At 48.8% G+C, this 21,258-nt stretch overlaps 2 long non-coding RNA genes across 6 annotated transcripts in view; one reads left to right on the top strand and one right to left on the bottom strand.

The window, feature by feature from the left end:
• Positions 1–10,754, bottom strand: part of LOC103349986 (uncharacterized) — a 119,987-nt gene extending 109,233 nt beyond the window's left edge. Inside the window, exons 1-2 of one of the 4 annotated variants that reach the window (XR_016210359.1) lie at positions 10,553–10,754; positions 9,551–9,653 (exon numbers count right to left, since the gene is read on the bottom strand). This is a non-coding gene — a long non-coding RNA (uncharacterized LOC103349986). The remainder of the gene's footprint in view (positions 1–9,550; positions 9,654–10,552) is intronic. The other 3 variants (XR_016210358.1, XR_011390268.2, XR_016210357.1) reach the window with 3 other exon arrangements.
• A 206-nt stretch (positions 10,755–10,960) lies between these two features.
• Positions 10,961–20,932, top strand: LOC138850473 (uncharacterized). 2 transcript variants are annotated; one of them, XR_016210360.1, is made up of 3 exons: positions 10,961–11,097; positions 14,040–14,152; positions 15,706–20,932. It is a non-coding gene; the product is annotated as an uncharacterized LOC138850473 (long non-coding RNA). The 2 variants fall into 2 exon arrangements; XR_011390269.2 differs by lacking the exons at positions 14,040–14,152; positions 15,706–20,932 and adding an exon at positions 12,146–13,383 and having other exon boundaries at positions 10,962–11,097.
• The last annotated feature ends 326 nt before the right edge of the window (positions 20,933–21,258 follow it).

Here is a 21,258-nt window from a genome sequence, read left to right as displayed (position 1 = left end):
CTGGCTTCTTAATAACAGCAATCGAAGTCCCCAAGGAACTCGGACCATATGGCTTACTGTCTCATTCATCAAATATAGCTGGAAATCGGAAAGCTGTTGGAGTTACTAGTAAGAATAGCGTGATAAAAGCCAAATTTTCTTTCTGCTTCTGTCTGCAATTTTCAGGGTTAGATCCTTCAAAATAACTCCCTCGAGTGTTGTCAGCCGGTCTTGTCATCAGTTCAGGTGATATTTCACTGTGTAAACTACTATGTCTGGGCTTTTAAGACACCTAATGAGGATTTCTTTCTGTGATTAATTTCCTGATTTTAAAGCTATCCTTTAAAAAGTTTTCCTTCACATTCTCAAAGAGTGAGCAACACTCTAGCTAAACCCAATTCCCAGGCAACAAAGGAAAACTCAAATTTTGTTTTACATTGTGGAAACTTTGTTACATAAAAGTTTCCTGGAAGCATAACCTTTTAAGCTTGGGCAGGACATTAGAAATCATCTGATGCGAATGTTTTATTTTGCAGATGAGGAAACTAAAACACAAAGAACCCTGTAGCCTGCCAACACCCCAATTAGTGGCAGCCGAACTTGAACCTGGGCCTCTGCACACCCACGCAGTGCTCTTTTGAGTATTTTTCTTCATGTAGAAAATAAATGATCCCAAAACTGGAGTTTATAAATCTTTGGAGTTATTTTTAAAGTATATTTTGCTACATAAATATTCTATCTATTTGGAAAGAACATGAGTCTTCTACAAATTTGTTACATTGCCTAGAGCAGGGACTCAAAAATGTCTGATCAATTCCAGGAAAACTGGTGATGGCAGGCACAAGGCAGTAGTAAGCTCAGTTTTAGGGAACACTGAGGAACGGAACAGATGTGAGTACTCGGTTTAATTCAGGCGCCCTTGAATAAATAGCTAACAATGGGAAGGCTAATAGCAACACTGCTACTTGTAGCTTGTTTCTGCTCAGTGCCTCCTAACCTCCTGCCTGCTGTCTGACCCTCACTGCTCTGTGTCTCGTATCTAACACGTTCTGATTCCTTGCACCAAAACTGGACTCCGTGTCTCCTGGCTTGATCAGGCTACACCTCACCTTAGTCTTTAAGTGGCTTCTCATCATTCCAGACTTTGGCCCTTATGACTTGTGTGACCTTGTGCAATGACGTAACTACGTGGGCCTTCCCTTGAAAACCAAGGGGGTGGCGTTGGATCTATTCAGCTAGCATTACCAATTAAGAAGAAAAGGTTTTCTGTGGTTAAACACACTTGAGAAACACTTCTTAAGCAGAGAGATCTCACCACAAAAGAGCTTCCAATATGAGTACAGCCATCCTGGAATTGCAATGGAAGGCTCTTTCTATGACCAAAGACCCCACTGCACCAGCGCAAATCTATTTCCAAAGGCTGACCCAGCTGATGGATGACTCTGAAATTCTTTCTCAGGGCTATGACGTCTTATGTGTAACAGGTATACTCATTGGCCCTCACCAAAAGATAGTAAATCTCCTTGGAGTCATGGGGTGATGGCATTCACTCAATCTGTGCAATATTTTCTCCCTTCTCAGCTGCTCTACTGAGAACCGAAACTTGAAGGAGTTCTAAACCAACATGCACGCTCACGTTCAGGCACAGAAATACTTTGTGGGGAATAACGGGCTCAAGGTTGGACACAGTCTGCTTGCTGGAATAAGTTACACTTGCCTCTTTTTTGTCTTGAAGATCTTTGATAATATATTCACTGTTTGTTCTTGCAACACAGTTTTCAATTCTGATCAACAAAATAACAAATCAAAAGCATAGTGTGTTTCTTAAAGTCCCCAGAAGAAACAGATGCCAAACCCAGGGCACTGTTACAGAAACACCCAGGGTAGCACCGAAAGCAAAGGGCCTACCTTAACAACCACCCAAAGACATTTTTCATCTCAGACCAAACATGAAGTTGCAAATGACTGAGTCTAAACCAGTGAGCAGGATTTCTCACCAACTGCTAACGTAATTTATACTTGATTCTTCGTTATGCTATCTTCTAAAACTGCTCTTGCTAACTAACCACAATGCATTCTTCAGGATGCCAATCTGACTTCCTGCTGAACTCCCAGACACGGCCACAAGAACACAGAGTAAGCAGCAGCTCCTGTCATGAGCTTCACTGTGAGCGAATTAGTTTAGAAATAAAATTCCCAGTTGGTCACTCATTCACGTCTTTACTTTTTGATTCCTCTGAAATCCAGATGGTTTACAGCCTCTGGTACTAAGAACCATAACAGAAAAGTGAGACAATTTTATTAAGTGCTCTTATTCCTATGTTTGACATTTGAGGACAAGAAAAATTCTGTCAGTGTTCTGTGCCTTTCAAATCTTCCACAGTTTTCAACATCAATGATTCAGTTCCATTTCATTTCCTTCTGCCACTGATGACCCGGATGCTAATCTAAAGAATCTCCCTGATGACATGCTCCTTCTCCCCCAAGTTGTAAATCGAATATGGACAGACTTTGCATAGCACCCATCCTAATTTAGCAGGCTCCCAACATCTGAGTCTTTTAGACTAAAGCCTTTGGATGCTATTCACAGAAATGTATTTCATTGCTATACAAAACGTAGCCCCAATTCCTGGACATCTGGGTGACTTTTACACCAGGCATTGTCCCCCACTGCCATCCACCACTATGAAACTAAGCACTGGCTAAGGTGAAATCACAAAGGGACCTACACAACATGACACAAGCAACAAGACTGGTGGGTATAGGCAGGCCTCCCTACACCTGTGCATGACAGCAAGGAAAAACACTGCATCTACCAACTCTAAGATGCCCTTCTCCCCCTCAAGGCAGAGGAAGTGGGAATGTGTATGCAAAGTAGAAAACAGAAATAGCAAATGTCAACAAACTGATCAGAATGGAGCACATGTCACAAAATATATCCTGAGCCTTTCGACCCCTCCCAAGTCTCTCCTTCCCTCCCGGGGTTCCAGCCCCTCTCCCCTCAACCCAGAAACATCGGCGAGTTTTCCCATCTTCAGAGAAATTCCATACAGAAAACAAGCCGTACACAAGACGATCTGACCTCTAGCTAACAGCCCACACATCCCGCAGGCCCCTCACCTCATTCCCAAGTCCAAGTTCACCTGCTCCTGCATGAAACAGATGCTAAGTCAAGGTGAGGAGGGGAGGTGTCCAAGCAAAGAGCTGCGTGCATTCGGGAGGCCGTGAAAACGGACAAGGGGAAGGCATGGGACTGGGGCTCAAGAGGTGAAGAAGTGCTGCAGGTACCTGGTCCTACAGTCCAGTAGGTGACTTCAGAGACAAGAGTCTGGCCAAGCCTCTGACAAGTCCTTAAAAACAGTCGTGACTTCTGGGCGCACAGATCCATGATTTTACAAAACTGAGTCACACACACACACACACACAGAGTAAAGGATGATTATCCATGACTTAAAGGCATGTTGGTTAATTCGTCATTGTGGAGGCCACCTGGGCCCCTGACAACAAGGAGGCCCCTAGTGAAAATCCCCAGCAATAAGGAAGCACCCAGGACACGCTGCAGCCGGTGGACACCCCAGTGAAGGGCCCTGTTTAAATCGAGTGCCTCCTTCTTGGAGGGATGACCCAGAAATGGCTTACCCCAGCGTTCCTCGGGCCATGTCGCCAGGGTTTCTGCCTCTAGGTCAATCACCTGAATTGGGATCAGTTTAACCCCCAACCCAAAAAAGCTGTGTGGTTTTCCATGTGTCCCCGACACAGACTTCCAGAACCGGAGTTCTAGCCCTTTAGCAAAGCTCAGCTGGGACACAGTCCCCCAGCTTCAAGTCTCTTGTATTCGCTGCTGACCTTGTTCTGTCTACGTGGGGAAGCCCAGCCACAGAAGAGGTAAGATTTTTCTCACCTGCATTTCCCATCTCCATGGCTGAGCCCTGGGTCTCGCTGGCTGTGGTGGGTACCACATGGGGTTGTTGGCAGACACAGGGGCCACACATTCAGCCCCTCCTGGTTTCCCTGCACCCACATTTCAGTCCTCAGTCCACGCTGTCTGCCCCTCAGGATCTCCATCTGTCCCTTTCAGGTCTCGACATTGTTGAGTTGTGCAATTTTAACCATGACCATGCTAAGTCTCTTGTCAGCCACAGTTCCAGGTATTCTCTAAGAACATCTGAGGTCAGATCCATGGAGAAGACTTAACAAATGTTTCTGAACAACAGGTGCCTGACTGCCTTAAGATTGGTGGACTCTATAGATAAGCCTTTCTAGGACTCTGAGGAGAAAAAAAAAAAAAAAAAAAAACTGCTCCGGCTGCTCCACTTCCAATCCAGCTCTCTGCTGTGGCCTGGGATAGCAGAAGATGGCCCAGGTCCCTGGGCCCCTGCACCCACACGGGAGAGCCAGATGAAGCACCTGGATCCTGGCTTTGGATCGGTGCAGCTCCAGCCATTGTGACCAACTCAGGAGTGAACCATCGGATGGAAGACCTCTCTCTCTGTCTCTGCCTCTCCTCCTCTCTGTAACTCTGACTTTCAAATAAATAAATAAATCTTTTAAAAAAGAAGGAAAAGCAGGGAGAATAAAGATATTTTCAGAATTCTTAACATACATTTGTGCCTGGGTTTGCTGGCCAGGAAGACAAATAATTCAGAAAAAGACACAATATTCATTGTGTTCTGTGTATATGTAATCTTACTAAAAGTGCTTCTCTTCATTTAGGTATTTTTAAATGACTATTTTGAAATGTAAATTAAAGGTGCCTGTAGACAGGAAAGTGAAATAGGAAGGAAGCAATGAACATGACAATGTATTCTGGGCACAGAAGGTTAAGGAAAGATAATTTTTGGATAAGGAAAGGCACTGTATATGAAATTCAGTCCTACAACAAGATGACTGCATTACTCTAGACTGGAGAGAAAAGGGTAGGAGAGATAACTTGGTAATCTAAGAATGCTGCATAAGGTGGGCAGGAGTTGGATGTCGTGTGGGCTGAGGTTGGCTGAGGTTAGAAGAGAGTGAAAAGCCCTAGGCCTGGGTTCTGAGCTCCCCGGGTAGAGAACGCGGCTTCCATCCCCCCACAGCCACCGACCCTAGTAAGCCCTCCATCTCTCTCCTCCTCGCCCTAACTCTCAGGCCTCCTCTTTTGAATAAGCTAGTTCAGCTTACATCCTCCAGCATATGGCAAATCCATGTCCAAACAGCAATGCCACAAAGATTCCGGCCCCTTAAACATCAGATTCCTCCAGACGAAGCCACCAGCAGTCCCCTGGATAACACAGCAATTTATATGGAGCAGATCACCCCCTCTTCCCCGAGTCTCCACCACCTGCTGGCGTCCTACCGCCAGGACCCCAGGACACCTCCACCATGTTAGGCAAAGCAAATCAACATCTCTGCCCAGCAGTTAGAGAAGATGAGACCCAGCCTAAATGACCAAGGTTTGTCACTGTTGATCTCTCAGTGGGAGGGGGGAGTGGAGGCCACCTGGGCCCCAGGCAACAAGGAGGCCCCCAGTGAAAGTCCCCAGCAGTAAGCATGAACTGGGATGAGAAGCCCCTTGCCCACGGCAATCCCGCAGCAGTCGGCTTCCAGCTGGCCTGCTGGCCTGCTGCTCCCGGCTGTGTGTTTGCTACATCTAACTCTGCTCACTGCTCTCTGACTGCTGGTGAATTCCTTCATGGCCTGCAATGCTGGCCTCCATCAGTCTCGTCCCGAGACAGTAAAAGGCGGGAATGACAGTCACCATGTAAGCAACTCAATCCACATGAACCAGTTTACAAGTGGAGAGCAACACAGCGACACACGAATTCTGAACTCTACTAAAACATTCTTTTTGAACACACAGCACCGGTGCTATAAATTTGCAAGCGAATAAGTCACAAATATCTGTGTGGAAGGCAATTAGAGGAAATCCAGAAGGCGTCAGTAACAGTCCTTGATTTGAGATCTTAGACAAGGCAAGCTGGCCTCTTAAACTGACTGTTATTACCAGCAGTAGACTTACAGCCTCCATCTAAATAAAGTCCTCATATAACTCTGCTTGCAAATATTATTTGAGATAACAAAAGCTTCACCCTTAGAAAAAGGATAAATATTTAGTGATTCTGAAATTGGATTTACCAAGTGTGATTATTTTTGCTCCAAATCTAGTCAAGCTGGAATGTTGTATCCCATTTGCTAAAGCACCCATTCCTGTTTGCCTACAGACTCAGGCTATAAACTTGTCATCTCTTTTTTTGACTGTGAGTTTGTAATTCTATGATGCTTTTCAAAATGCAATTAAAATAAATGAAGTCATTTTAGCATCCAAAGCAGGCGCTGGAACCCAGCTGACCACACTGTGTTGGGACTCATTAAGGAGAAGTTATACACAAAAATGGTTGTGTTGGACAGGGGAGCAAGTGTCTTCAAAACACACGCTCTGACTTGGTTCTAGGCCACTGCATGTTCGAAGCCCCTCCGTTGCAGCCCTGGGGATCTTGTATAACCGTTGCTGCTATAAATTTATAAGCTTGGTTTATAGTTCTTCTGGGAAACTCTGAATGTTTTGATTATAAATTTAGACTGTTAAACCCCAAGAGAACCCAATAAATCCTAGACAAACAAGATCAATTCACAGTTGCCTTTTATATGCGATTCTCAATCTGGGACAGTAATTTAAGACATGTGCTGCTTAGGTTTGGAAGGAAGAAAAGCCACGATCCTAAATACAGCCACTTGTATGTCTGAAGGTTTTAAACTCCGCAATTTATATTTTCACTGCTTCAGCTTGTCATGCATTGTTGATCAATTAAAACAAAAACTAATCCCAAAGCCCTCCAAATCACAGGACATTGTTCTGAGTTATTTGTTAGTCGGCTACTAACAATAAAATTAATGAATTCTTATTAACTTAAATCCTTTTTTTATTATGTCTTTATACTCCAGGTCAATTTTAAAAGCGCACACAACTACCCTCTAGAGGGAGGAAATACTTGTTTTAGCATCTAACAAGAGGAAAATGAAATCCAGGCTGACTTAAAAATTGGGGCAAGAAGGGGCTGTCATGTGGCACAGCCAGTTAAGCCACTGGCTGCAATGCTGACATCCCAAATGGGCACCAGTTCAAGGCCCAGCTGTCCACTTCTGATCCAGCTCCCTGCTAATGACCTGGGAAATGTAGCAGAAAACGGTCAAAGGGCTTGGACCCCTGCTCCCATGTGGAAGACCCGGGTGAAGCTCCTGGCTCCTAACTTTAGCTTGGCACAGCTCTGGCCATTGTGGCCATCTGGGGTGTGAACCAGCAGAAGGAAAATTTCTTTCTCTCTTTCTCTTTCTCTCTCTCTCTCTCTCTCTCTCTCCCTCCCTCCCTCCCTCCCTCCCTCCTCCCCCTGGTCTCCTATCACTCTGCCATTCAAAGAAATAAAATAAATTTAATTGTCTGGTACTTCATACTATAGATATCTGTCTACTAGACAGAAATAGCTCAAGTTTATTTGACTAGAGTATCATCAGAAAAAAATAATTCAATAAAGAAATATTTATAAGCTCCAATTGTGTGGAGAAATGTGGATTCTGTAAAGATGTTAAGAGGTCATGCATGCTATTACTGACTTCAGAGAACATAAAATTTAATTTGAAAGTCAATAAGACTAAAATTCAAAAAGATAATCACATAAAAATTATATTGATGTATGGCATAAGCTGGTGGTCGGATGGTAGCATCACAGGGTCAAAGGCATCCAGGGAAAGTTCTGGGCTGTCTCCCTGGGAGCAGAGCCAATCCCTTATCACTTTTTTCCCCTTTTTCACTTTTTTTTGGCCTCCCAAAAACTTGCCTGACACATAGTTGACATGCAATGTAAGTTTTTAGAAAATAACAACAAAGGCACTAGTCCTCTATACAGAAGGAAATGTTATCAAGAAAGACGTATAGTAACAACAACAAAGGTAAAACAACCACACTTAAAAGGAAATGTAGGGGGCTGGTGTTTTGGCATAGCAGGTAAAGCTGCAGTCTGCAGTGCTGGCATCCCATATGGGCACCAGTCTAGTCCTGGCTGCTCCACTTCCGATTGAGCTCTCTGCTGTGGCCTGGGAAAGCAGTAGAAGATGGCCCAAGTGCTTGGGCCCCTGCACACACGTGGGAGAGCCAGATGAAGCTTCCGGCTCCCGGCTTTGGATCAGCTCAGCTCCAGCCGTTGCAGCCATTTGGGGAGTGAAGCAGCGGAGCCAAGATAGATCTCTCTCTCTCTCTCTGTCCCCCCTCCCCTTTGTAACTCTGCCTTTCAGATAAATGAAACAAATCTTTTTTTTTTTTAAGAAGGGAATATAAAAGATCAAAGACAAAACCTTAAGTACACTCTCTTTTAAATTTTTTATTTATTTTTATTTAAAGGGCAGAGAGAGAGAGAGAGAGAGGGAAAGCCGGATCTCCCGTGCACTGATTCACTCCCTAAATGCCCACAATGGCAGGGCCAGGTCAAGCTGAAGCCAGGCGCTGGGCTCTGCCCTGAGTCTCACACATTAGTGATCCAAGTAGTTGAGCCATCACCCCTGCCTCCAGGTGCGTATGTGCAGCTGCAGCCATCTGGGAAACGGACCGGCAAACTGAAGATCCCGCTCTGTTTTTGTCTCTGTCTCTCTCCCTTTCCCTCTCCCCACAACTCTGCCTTTCAAATAAATAAATTCTTTTTAAAAAAAGAACAAACCATCATCAAAAGCAAAAACAATAATAAGTAGGAATCCTCACAACAGTAAGAGAGAAAGAGGAGTCACTGTATCCTTACATAGACAGAAGCAGAACTAAGAAACACAACAGGCTTTTCAGCAAAAACCACGCCACTGGGCCAGGGTTGTGGGGCGGCAGGTTAAGCGGCTGCCTGGAACACAGGCATCCCCTGTGAGCGCCAGCTGCTCCATTCTGTCCCCTGCTAATGTGTTTGGGAACGCAACTAAGGATGAAGCAAGTGCTTGGACCCCTGCCATGCTGGTGGGAGACCAGGACGGAGCTCCAGGCTCCCGGTCATTGCAACCATCTGGGGAGTGAACCAGCAGGTGGAAAATCTCTCTGTCGCATTGTGTCGCATTGTGGCATACCCGGTAGAGCCGCCACCTGTCTCTCGTTCGCTCGCTTCCAAGTACGTGAAAATAACCGCACTGGTAACAAAATTAAAACCAGCTTATTTATTACATGGCCGGCGCCGCGGCTCAATAGGCTAATCCTCCACCTTGCGGCGCCGGCACACCGGGTTCTAGTCCCGGTCGGGGCGCCGGATTCTGTCCCGGTTGCCCCTCTTCCAGGCCAGCTCTCTGCTGGGGCCAGGGAGTGCAGTGGAGGATGGCCCAGGTGCTTGGGCCCTGCACCCCATGGGAGACCAGGAGAAGCACCTGGCTCCTGCCATCGGATCAGCGCGGTGTGCCGGCCGCAGCGGCCATTGGAGGGTGAACTAACGGCAAAGGAAGACCTTTCTCTCTGTCTCTCTCTCTCACTGTCCACTCTGCCTGTCAAAAAAAAAAAAAAAAAAAAAAAAAACCAGCTTATTTATTACAAAAGAAAGCGACAGCAGAGAGTAGCATTAAGCGCAGACCCTCTTACCCAAGACTTCGTCTGCCCCCCGGAGACCCTGGGCACACTGCACAGCCTCTCCCTCGGCGTCACCGGGTGGATAATGACGTCACCCCAAGTCTGGTCCTGGCCACTGGTAACAAGGAGGACAGAGTGTGAGGACAAGGGCAGGCTGAAGTCTACTCTGTGCACAGACTGCAGGGGTGGTGGGCGGACACCTAAGGAGCCATGGTGGTCCCCGGGCGAGAGCAGGGCGCAGGGCTGTTGGGGGCCAGGAGCAGAGGCCTTGCTCACGCGGACGCAGCCAAACACCGGCACTGGCGGCAGTCCACAGGGCTCCGGGGGGCCGGGCACCTTCTTGAGAAAAACGCCGCGGGGAACCCTGGCCGGCGCATCCCAGCGCATTCGGAGTGCCGGCTGGCCAGGCGGGCGCTGCAGCGTCTGGGGGACCCGCGCCCGGGACAGCGGGCTAAGCCTCCGCCTGCAGCGCCGGCAGCCCATACGGGCGCTGGTTCGAGACCCGGCTGCTCCTCTTCCCATCCAGCTCTCTGCTGTGGCCTGGGAAAGCAGTGGAGGATGCCCAGGTCCTTGGGCCCTGCACCTGCGTGGGAGACCCGGAGGAAGCTCCTGGCTTTGGTCTGACCCAGCTCAGGCTGTTGCGGCCATTTTGAGAGTGACCCAGCGGATGAAGACCTCTCTCTCGCTCTCTTTCAAATAAATAAATTAATTACAAGCGGTATTTTGCTGGTATCTGAATGGGGCACACAAGGCGCCGAGAGATTCCAGTGTTTCGTGAGCCGTCCTGAGGTCCACGTCCCCTGATGTCTGGGACTAGGGAGCTTTACGGCGTCCTCACTGCACCCCTTAGTTACACCCCGATGAGCTACCGCACCCCGCCCGTCTCGCTGTTACGAGGTGACCGCCGCAGGGTTATGGGGCGCTCACCCTCAGGCCTCGGGCTTCTTCGCCAAGAACAACCCTGGCGCCCACTGTGGCAATACCTTATGATAAAAAAAATTCAAAATCACTCACAAGAACAACACTTCCACGCCTTCGGGGCAGGATGCCCGCCTCTAGTCCCAGTGATGCGGGAAACCTTAAATAATTTTAAGCCCATGAGCGGGAAGCTATATCTCGTTGGCTCTGGGCTGCCATGTTCAACTACCTGTCAATCAGGGGGACACCGCCGCCGGAAGTACCGCCTCTTACCGGACGTGGGGGTGGAGCCACGCAAACACTTCCGGTTTTCTAAAGCGCTTAAAAAGCGAGGAGGAGCGGAAGTTCCCGTTCTTTTCCTTGTCTGATAGATCGCGTTCTTTGGCCCACTTTCCTGAAGTAAAGACCTAATGGGCCTGGGTATTTTTCTCTTTATAAGTAAAGCTGATCACCCTGCATGCCGTGTTTGGGCCTGTATTCAGAATTCTCTAAGTCAAAGAGTCTGGAAAATTAATTTAGACCCGACCTAGCCCCGGAAGCCGGCCCTAAGGAGAGCGCCATCAGGAAGTCGCCCTCCTGGTTCAAATTCAGGCGACCAGGGGTCCCCCAGGCACGGCCCCAGAAGAGGACGATCCCGGCAGGTGAGTGCGCCTAGGGCCAAAGGCCTGAGCCAGGGCCGGGGGACGGGGACAGGGACGGGAGCGCGCGCGGGTGTGCTGGGGTCAGGCCAGGGTCAGGCCAGGGTCAGGCCTCGGGCTGGCCGGGAGCGACGTCAGCGAAAGGCACGGGGCGAATGGAGCGCGTCCGCGGCAGCCTGACCCCACGCGGCTGAGGTCCCCGATGGTCCGCTCCCGACCGCCAGCCGGGGACGGACTGTCCTCCGGGTGCCCGGGAGCCACCTGTCCGCTCCCTGGACCTGAGATCCCGCAGCCGCGGAGGGTGCTGTCAGGGACGTGGAACCTCCTGGTTCCTTCGTCCCGGCATCCGCGCCCTCGCGCCTCCCTCTGGGAGCTGTGTCTGCCTGGTTCCGGTCCCCAGTGCGAGGGCTGGGCCCCACCTCCACTCCTGCCTCAGTGGACAGGATCCGCGTGCCTGCCAGTCTGTTGTTCCAGCCTCAGGACACTTTGATGGGCTCGAGGACCAGGGTGTGCCCACCCAGGTGCGCCGTGCGCTGAAATGCAGGGGAGGGACTTCTTGGGAAGGAAGGGGTTTATCTCAGCTCACAGTTTAGAGGCGGTAACCTCTGTAGTGCAGGGTCAGGCACCACACACACACACACACACATACACGCGTACGCACACACATGTACACACATGCACGCACACACACATACATGCACACATACATGCACACGCACACACATACACACGTACATACACACATATACATACATACACACATACGTACACACATACATACACCACATGTGCACTCTGGTGTCTAAGAAAAGTGTTGAGAATGTGTAGGAAAAACAGACTTTTTTCTTTGGGAAAAAGCTTTATAAAATAGTGTCAATTATTTATGTACCAGCAGTACATTTTGCTAATTTTTTTAAAGATTTATTTATTTATTTGAAAGAGTTATATATAGAGAGAGGTCGTCCATCCGCTGGTTCATTCTCCAAATGGCTGCAATGGCCAGAGTTGGTCCGATCTGAAGCCAGCAGCTTCTTCCACGTCTCTCACGCAGGTGCAGGGCCCAAGGACTTGAGCCATCTTCTACTGCTTTCCCAGGCCATAGCAGAGAGCTGGATTGGAAGTGGAGCAGCCGGGACTCGAACCAGTGCCCATATGGGATGCTGGTGCCACAGGTGGAGGTTTAGCCTATTATACCACAGCGCCAGCAGCCCCAAACATTTTGCTTTTTTGTTCATAGATTACACTCATTTCGAAGTGACTTTTGCCCACATCCTAAATAATTTAATTTAATTTGAAGAGATTGTGATTTACTCTTTGGGCTATAAGATCAAATGCACATCACCGTGTATCCAGCGTTACAGTCTACAGAACGCTTCGCCCCACCCCATGGACTCATTGATTTACTGATCAGCTCTGTAGTCCTGCCTTCTCTGGAATGTCACGAGAGGGTCCAGGCAGTGTGGAATCCCTTCAGACAGGCTTCCGAATCAATGGGTGATTCAGCCAGCGCTTTGCACTTTGGAATGTGCACTCATTTCTGTTGTGGAATATATATTCCATTGCATGATGTGTATCCCATTGCCTGAATATGTATTCCTTACATGATGTATATCCCATTGCCTGAATATGTATTCCATTGCATGGATGTACCTCCACTTGGTTATGCATTGGGCCATTGAAGGTCATCCTGGGAAGGTTTTGGTCATTATGAATAGAACTGCTGCACATAACGGCATGCTTGTCTGGACGTCATTTTTCAAATCAGTTGTCTAAATACAGACAGTTTAGTGGTGTGATTGTGAGAGCACCAGGTGGAACTTGTTTAGCTTTGGCACTAACCACCAAACTGTTCTGCCAACTGGCTCTCGTGCCATGCACACCACCAGCCAAGAACGCTTCCTGCTTCTGATCCTCAGCTGTCGGCCTTGCCGTTGTTTAGGGTTGAACAGTTATGATAAGCCTGCAGTGCTATCTCGTTATTACCGTCGTTTGCAATTCCCAGTTGACATCTGGTGGTGAGCAGGTATTTGTATGAAAATTTCCTGTCTTTGTACTTCCTGTGGTCAGGTAGCCATTCCGGTATTTACACATTTTTAACTGAATTGCTAGTCTTCTTACTGTAGATCCTTGACAAGTCTTTGTATATTTTGAACCAAAATTCCTGATCAGGTATGTATTTTGTAAATTTTTTTTCACACAGTCTGTGGCTTGTCTTTCTGTTCTCTGAAGAGGATTTTTCACAGAGCAGAATATGTAATTTTATAAAGTCCACATGCACATTTTTTCTTCATTGAATTGGCTTCTGATGTTGTGTGTTACAGCTTATTACTAAGTTCAAGGTCACATTTCTTATTCTTCCAGACTTTTTATAATTCTGCATTTCAGATTTTCTAGGCTCCTGTTGGTTTAGCTGCATCGTGAGTCAGTGCCTGGGTTTGATGCCTGGCCCCAGTTGATTCCACCTTCCTGTGTGCTCCCTGGGAAGCAGCAGGCGATGGCTCAGAGTTGGGTCACTGCTCCCTTGTGGCAGGCCTGGGTGGAGTTCCTGGCTCCCATCTTCTCCCCCTCCCCGGCCACTGCCGTCATTTGGGGAGTTAACTCTTTCTCCCCATCTCTCTGCCTCTCAAGTAAATAAATATTTCACAGAAATAAAAAATGCATCCACACAGTGGCCACCAATGGCCTCAGACTCTCCCGAGGGCAAGTGTTCTCGCGATCTTGGCTGTACTGGGTTTTGAAGTAAATGTAATGTCTGCTTTTCTGAAATGGTATTCACATGGTTGTTTTAAAACGTAATTTACTTCCAAAGAATTTCAAGCTTACAGGAAGCTTAGAGTGGTAACACAAAGTACCCCAACCCTTCCCTGAGATTCCCCAACAGTTACTGCTTTGCCGTATTCACACCTGCACAGGAAACACTCCATTGTATTTTACCCCAAACCCAGGTAAGCATCACTTCACCCCCAACCAGGACATCTACATGATTCCGACATAATAATCCAGGGGCTGCTGGTTTCATGTTGCTGTTATGGCGTGGATTATTACATCTCTGCAAGAGGTGTGTATCTGTCATTTTTTTTTTCATTGTGATATTATGCCCTTGATTTGGTAGTGGATTGGGGGTTGGTTTGGGATGGGGCTAATTTTAGGATATTGGGAACATAACGGTTAGAGTGATAAATTTAGGGCTTAGGAATTAGGATTTACAGAATAGGAGTTGGGGGTTTGGGTTGTAGATTAGGAGCTAAGAGTGAAGAATTGTGGTTAGGTGGCTAGAGTTGGAGAGAGTTAGGGTTAGAGCTGGGGTAAGGGTAGAGGTTACAGATTTGGGGAGGATCACAGTTAGGGTTGTACAGGTTCATTATAGGCAGTATACACGGCCCCCTTGAAACATGAATCAGGAGATAATGTTTTTGTTTGTTTTAAAGATTTATTTATTTATTTGAAAGTCACAGTTATACAGAGAGAGAAGGAGAGGCAGAGAGAAAGAGAGGTCTTCCATTTGTTGGTTCACTCCCCAAATGGCCACAACAGCTAGCACTGGGCCAATCCAAAGCCAGGAGTCAGGAGCTTCTTCCGGGTCTCCCACGTGGGTGCAGGGGCCTAAGAACTTGGGCCATCTTCTACTGCTTTCCCAGGAAACAGCAGAGAGCTGGATCGGAAGTGGAGCAGCCAGGACTCGAATCTGTGCCCATATGGGATGCTGGCATTGCAGGCAGTGGCTTTATCCGCTGCGTCAGCGCCAGCCCAAGAATGCTTTAAAGATGCCTTCTACTCTGTGTCTTCCTAGTGACCAGAACTCGTGGAGCTGTGGCTTCTGCAGGAGACTAGGTCTCCTTGGCCCTGTGCAGTCATTTCTTACCACTGTTTACAGGGACTCAGGACAGTGTCGAAGCCTCTTAAAGGCGTAAATCAGCATGCTTCTCACAGGCTGTGCTGCGCCCCGTGCTTCCTTGGTGAAGCGAGGGCTCTGCCACCCGTGGGATCTGTGATGAGCTTCTCCGAGGCCCTTCCCCACGCTCCCAGGAGTCTACACCTCACACCACTGACAGCATTTGAGGCCTCTTGAAAGCATGACAGCACACGGTTCTTAAAATATGCCCGTGCACAGATATCCTAGCAAACCGTGCACTTTGTCAGCCGCCAGTTCTGTGACGAGGTCTCTTTCAGGGTGCTGTCCAGGAATGCACGTGTGCACAGACAGCTCTGAGAAACATGGGTCAGAGCACACTTCTCCAGAGATACCGTGTGCACCGCACACGCGAGCTTAAATCTTCACCGGACTGTGAGTTCTGGAAGGAGGTCACCACCCCTGCTCCTTTGCTACCATTTCTTAGCACCGGGTACAGAGACCTAAGTTGTGTTAGAGACCTCTGGAGAGTAAGCATCAGAGCTTGTGTTGTCTCCCCCAGATCCATGCAGGTGTCCACGCTCAGAGGCCTCCGTCGCGGTGGTTGATGGATTGAGGGTTGAGGTCTGATGTCATCATGGCGTCTGAGATGGCTCTGGCCGGGGGTTCTTTAGGTCATTGTGGGGGTGGGCCTTCGGAGGGTGGTTCTCACCAGACGGCTGATTACTTGAGTTCACGTTCTGCCCCGCTGTTCTCTGCAGCCTGGCTCATGTCGGATCTTTCCTCTGTGCCGGCCTTGGAAAGCTGTCACCGGACACCAGCTGGTGGGGCCGCCTGAGGCTGCACTGCCCAACTGCAAAGCTGAAATGAGCCTTTTCTTTTCCAATTCGCTTCTCTCGGGCATTTTAGTTACAGTAACAGAAAGTGGACTAATAAAGAAAATTGGTGCTGAGAAGTGGGGTCGGTGCCACTCTCTATGGCTGAAGCTGGAGAGGGGCCGGTGGTGCTGGTTTGCTGGGGAGGTGGGCCACCTGGAGGAGCAGGCTAGGTGTTCCGGAAGGTTCTCACAGGGGCTCAGAGCGCCAGCTGGCAAACTTGGGAACGGAACAGACCATGCTGATGAGGTTTCCAATGGAAAGGAGGACCCTGTTGGGAACTGGACTAAAGGACACCCATGTCACGTGGTGATAAAGAGCCTGGCCGTACTGCATCCCTGTCCTGAGACGTGGGAATATGAACTTTGGACTCACCCTGACCCAAACTGCTGACCCAGGCCTTCAGCCTCCTCAGACCCCTTGTGGGTTTTCATTCCAGACCACTACAATGAAGTCTCACATTATTATTTCAGTTTCCCAATGCATGTAAATTATATTTAGACTATCTTGTAGATCATTAAGTATGCAATAGCATTATTCTAAAAAAACAAAAACCCAACATGTGTATTTTTTTTTAATTTTAAAAATACTTCATTGCAAAAACATGCTGGTGATCACTTTACTTTTCAGGGAGCTCTTATCTCAGTGTCGCCAGCTGTTAATTGATCAGGGCGACGGTTGCTGAAATGTGGCGTAGTTGTGGAAAGTCATTAGAACAGCAGCGAAGCTGGTCACGCCACTTGTCTTCCTCTTTCCAAGTGTGTCTCTACAGCACGCACTGCTGATGGCATTTTACCCACAGTAAACTTCTTTCAGAATTAGAGCCTGGGCCCGCTCACCCTGAGGCTGCTGGGTCAGCTAAGCTTGTCCTGCTCAAATCCGTGTCGTCATTCCAGTGTCCACAGCTGCTTCAACAGCAGTGGCTGCCACCTCAGGACTCCGCCTCTTTGCTCACCTACAAGGGAGGCTGAACCCCAGTACTCAGACATGTGACATGAAGTTCCTTTTTTTTTTTATGATTTATTTATTTGAAAGAGTTACACAGAGAGAGGAGAGACAGACAGAGAGAGAGAGAGAGAGAGAGAGAGAGAGAGAGAGGTCTTCCATCTGATGGTTCACTCCCCAGATGGCCACAACAGCTGGAGCTGTGCTGATTAGGAGCCAGGAGCCAGGAGCTTCTTCCAGGTCTCCCACATGGGTGCAGGGGCCCAAGGACTTGGGCCATCTTCTACTGCTTTCCCAGGCCATAGCAGAGAGCTGGATCGGAAGTGGAGCAGCCAGGACTCGAACCTGTGCCCATATGGGATGCCAGCACTGCAGGCCGGGGCATTAACCCTGTGTGCCACAGCACCAGCCCTGACTTGAGTTCTTAACTGGTGTTTTAACTGCTAGGATAAGTGCCTGCCCTGTTTTGCTTTTTTTGTCACCTGTGTGTTTACTGGAGTGGTCATCTCGGACTCCCCTGCCCAGGTGTCCAAAGTGAGTCCAGCCGAGGTCTCACGGCTGCCTCCTCTTCCTGAAGCCCTCAGGGAGGGAGGGCCACATCCCTGAGCTCCGAGGCAGGAGCCACCCCTCCCCATGGCTCCTGCAGGAGGCCCCTTCCTCTTCAGCCTGGACTGTACACTAACGCCCCCAGCCCCCTTACAAAGTCCACAAGAGGCAGGCGGAATCGCACATGGCACCGTCTCACTCACACAGGTGGGCGTCTGTAGGACGACACCCAGTATCCCGACCCACAGCAGGGCCCGACGAGAGCTCCCAGGATGCCCAAGCCACGAGCGGCCATGCTGACCAGAAGGGAGGGGCCACAGATACTCATCCCATAGGGGAGGGGAGGCAGGCCCACACTGGGCCACCTGTTCTGCCAGTGTGCTGTGTTTCTAAGCCTGCGCCTGGGCAGGCTGCCCCTCGCCGTCCTCACGCTGGGTGCGCGCGCATGCATTCACGCACTCGTTCATGATGTATTTGGTTCCTGCTCACCGCCAGGCCCTGGCTTCATGATGGTTTCCCATGGGAGCCCCAGCCGAGGAATCCCTGCCTCGTCAGTTCATCCACACCCGACCCAGCACCATGCGCTGCACTCACACTTGGGATTACCCTCCAGCCTGCGATCCGTGAGGACCCTGGGCCAGATGCACCAAGCACTCAATGTGATGCCGGATAAAATACTGTGGAGGTGAAGGGATGGGCAAAGTTCGCCAAGGCCAGGGCTCCATGGCGCCCCCCAGAGGCGGACACAGTTGCTCCTGGGGACACCTGGACCTCGGGAATGGGCGTCTCTGGGGAATGGTACACAGGGTCCCCCGGCTGGCAGTTCCCAGGGGCCCAAGGGAACCTGTCACTCCTTGGCTCATCGACACTGATCTTCAGTTTTTGGAACCTGGCAGGATTTCACGACAGGAGAGCACAGTGATGAGAAACGTAATCTTTATCTGAAAGGCGGGAATTGAGTCAAAGACAGGACAATGTGGAAGCCCAAGGTGTGGAGGAGGCTGCCCAGTGGCCAGGGCCTGGGGCAGCAGGAAGCAGGACAGTGGCGGTGCCCACCTCTGCCGCCGTCCCCCACCCCCTGTGGTCACCACGCTTCCTCTGAGTGACCTGGAAAGAACCCGTCTCCGTGGAAGCGGCAGGCAGACCTAGGTTCTCCTCCTTCAGTCAGATCTGGGGCAAGGCGCGGCCTCTGTTCCTAGCCAGACACTTGGCACCTAACAGCAGGGACGCTGGGCTGCAGAAGCTGCAGGGGGTGCGCCTCCCCCTGGGAGCCTACCCGGGGTCACGGTGAGATGCTGCTGCCGCTGCCGCTGCCGCTGATGGTGCTGTGAGAACCCATGCAGAGTTTTGCCTTAATATGCATTTCCCATGAACCTTTTGAAGGGCCCATGCACACATTTTGTGGGTAGGAGCAGGGTGTTCTCTTTCTTTGAAATGGTTGTATTCTAACCTGACCAGCTATAACTTGAGAAAGACACAGTAATTTACAAACCTAGAATTGGCTACCTGTTATGTAGCTGTCATGAGAACTATGTTTTCACAGAAGGATCAGAAAGACAGGACCAGCATCTTGGCCCCGCAGGTTAAGGCTCTGTGAACGGAGCCCAACTGCTCTGCTCTGATCCAGCTCCCTGCTAATGCATCTGGGAAACAGTGGAAGAGGCCAAGTGCTTGGGCTCCTGCACCCATGTGCGAGACCTGGATGGAGCTGCAGCCAGTGGGGAGTCAATCAGCAGATGGAAGACTTTCTGTGTTACTCTTTCAAAAAATGTATTTTTTTAAAGAAAATATAACCATTCAAATGAGACCTCAATTATACTTCATTAAGTAAACCGTAAGATTACAAGGACAGGTTTTGGTATCAGAAAAAATCTTGGCCAGTGCTGCGGCTCACTAGGCTAATCTTCCACCTGCGGTGCTGGCACACCAGGTTCTAGTCCCGGTCAGGGCGCCAGATTCTGTCCTGGTTGCCCCTCTTCCCGTCCAGCTCTCTGCCATGGCCCGGGAGTGCAGTGGAGGATGGCCCAAGTGCTTGGGCCCTGCACCCCATGGGAGACCAGGAGAAGCACCTGGCTCCTGCCTTCGGATCAGTGCGGTGCACCAGCCGCAGCGGCCATTGGGGGGTGAACCAACGGCAAAAGGAAGACCTTTCTCTGTCTTTCTAACTGTCCACTCTGCCTGTTAAAAAAATTTTTTTTAAATCTTAAACATAGAGTAATGTATTCATGAGTCTTTTAAAGAAAACTTCTTTATTTTAAAGTCAGAATTACAGGGAGGGAGAGGGACAGGGAGACAGAGAATGGATGAATGGATGGATATTCCATTCACTGGTTTACTCTCCAATAATGGAAACAGCCATGGCAGTGCCAGGCCAAAGCCAGGAACTTCTTCCAGGTCTCCCACATGGGTGCAGGGGCCCAAGCACGTAGGCCGTCTTCTCTGCTTTCCCAGGTGCATTAGCAGGGAGCGAGCAGCCGGGACTTGACCTGGGAACCATGTGGGATGCTAGTGCTGCAGCCGGTGGCTTTACCTGCTATGCCACAACGCTGGACCCAGTAGCAGAAAACTCTGACACAGGGCAGTGGCTTCTGATAGGTAGATCAGAAAAAAGTGTCCCATTTCCTTTCTTGTCGTTGTAAAACCGATGCTGAAATTAAAACTACTAAGGTAATGCCAAGCCTGATAGGAGCTCAATAAACACACACTGAATTAACCTTTTACACACACAAGAACCCCCAGGCCCGACCCGCTTAGCTTTGGAGATCCGGTGAGCTGGGGCGCATTCAGGGCGGCGTGGCCTCAGAAAGGCAGACTTAGCCCTGCATCTCACACACCCGGCAGCGGCACCAAGAGACTGATGTGCTGGCGTTTCTTTCGGATGTGTGTGTCTACGTTCATACATGAGACAGGGCCTTCGTTTACGGTGTTAGCTTTGTCCAGGCTGGCACTAGGCTTATGCTGGTTCTATGAAATGAATACCAGTTTTTGTTGTTGCTGTTCTGCTTGGGAACAGATTATGTAGTATAATTATGATGAGTTTTTAAAGATTTAAAAGAATTTTTACCAAAAGGGGGAAAAATATAACAACTCCACAATCCCCCTAAAGGAAAATGTGGAAAATTAGAAAAAGAAATGAATTGGGAAGTATCACATTGGTCATTATTCTCATAAGCTTAAAAAAGATTTAATAGAAATTACCCATATAAAGATACAGGACACTAAAAGCCCTAAGATGCTGGATATGCCTAAGATGGCAAAAAAAGGAGAGTGGTCTCCTAGAATCCCACCTGCTCAGGGTCTTTGTCTCTTGATAGACAAACTGAACTGATTCATGAATCCCTGTGCAACCGAGATGCTGTAGGCATTGTCAGACTGTAGACAGGGGTGTTGAGTTATCTGGTGACTCATACATGTGCACAGCCCAACCTGACATTTGTGTGGGAATGCCTTAATTAGCATGTTCAGACTTAGGCGACAAAGAAAGAGGGTGAGGACCAGAGCTTGTGGTACTGAAAATGAAAGGCCCTCGTGCTTTAGACAGCAAATGATGTTTTCCTTTGTGTATTCAATCTTAGCCTCCCCCTCATATTTTCCCTCAATAAACATAAAGCTTAATACTTAATCATTAATCCAGGAAGTCCTGCAGAAACTACCACAGAGTTCCACAGTGGTAACAAGTGCCCAGCCCTCCTTCATGGAGCTGGAACTACTGTTTCATCTACTTGAGATTCTCTGTGAGGATTAAAAAAAAAAAAAAAAGGCTTATTGCATCAGTCCCATTGCTTTCATGTCATACCTCATATTTACCTGAAGAACAAGGTCACTTACAGTTATTTTTAACTTAGTAAAAGTTTTTTTAAAAAATTCACCATTGTAGTCTGTTGTTCTAAACCCACATACAAGTTAGCACCATGGGGAGCTGTGTTCAGAGAGCCAAGACACCCAGAA

Source organism: Oryctolagus cuniculus, chromosome 7, assembly GCF_051225735.1.
Source record: "Oryctolagus cuniculus isolate XC-2025 breed Fujian yellow rabbit chromosome 7, ASM5122573v1, whole genome shotgun sequence".
In the NCBI taxonomy this organism is placed as follows: Eukaryota; Metazoa; Chordata; class Mammalia; order Lagomorpha; family Leporidae; genus Oryctolagus; species Oryctolagus cuniculus.
Note: the sequence above shows the minus strand (reverse complement) of the source record. Positions and strands in the feature narration are given on the sequence as shown.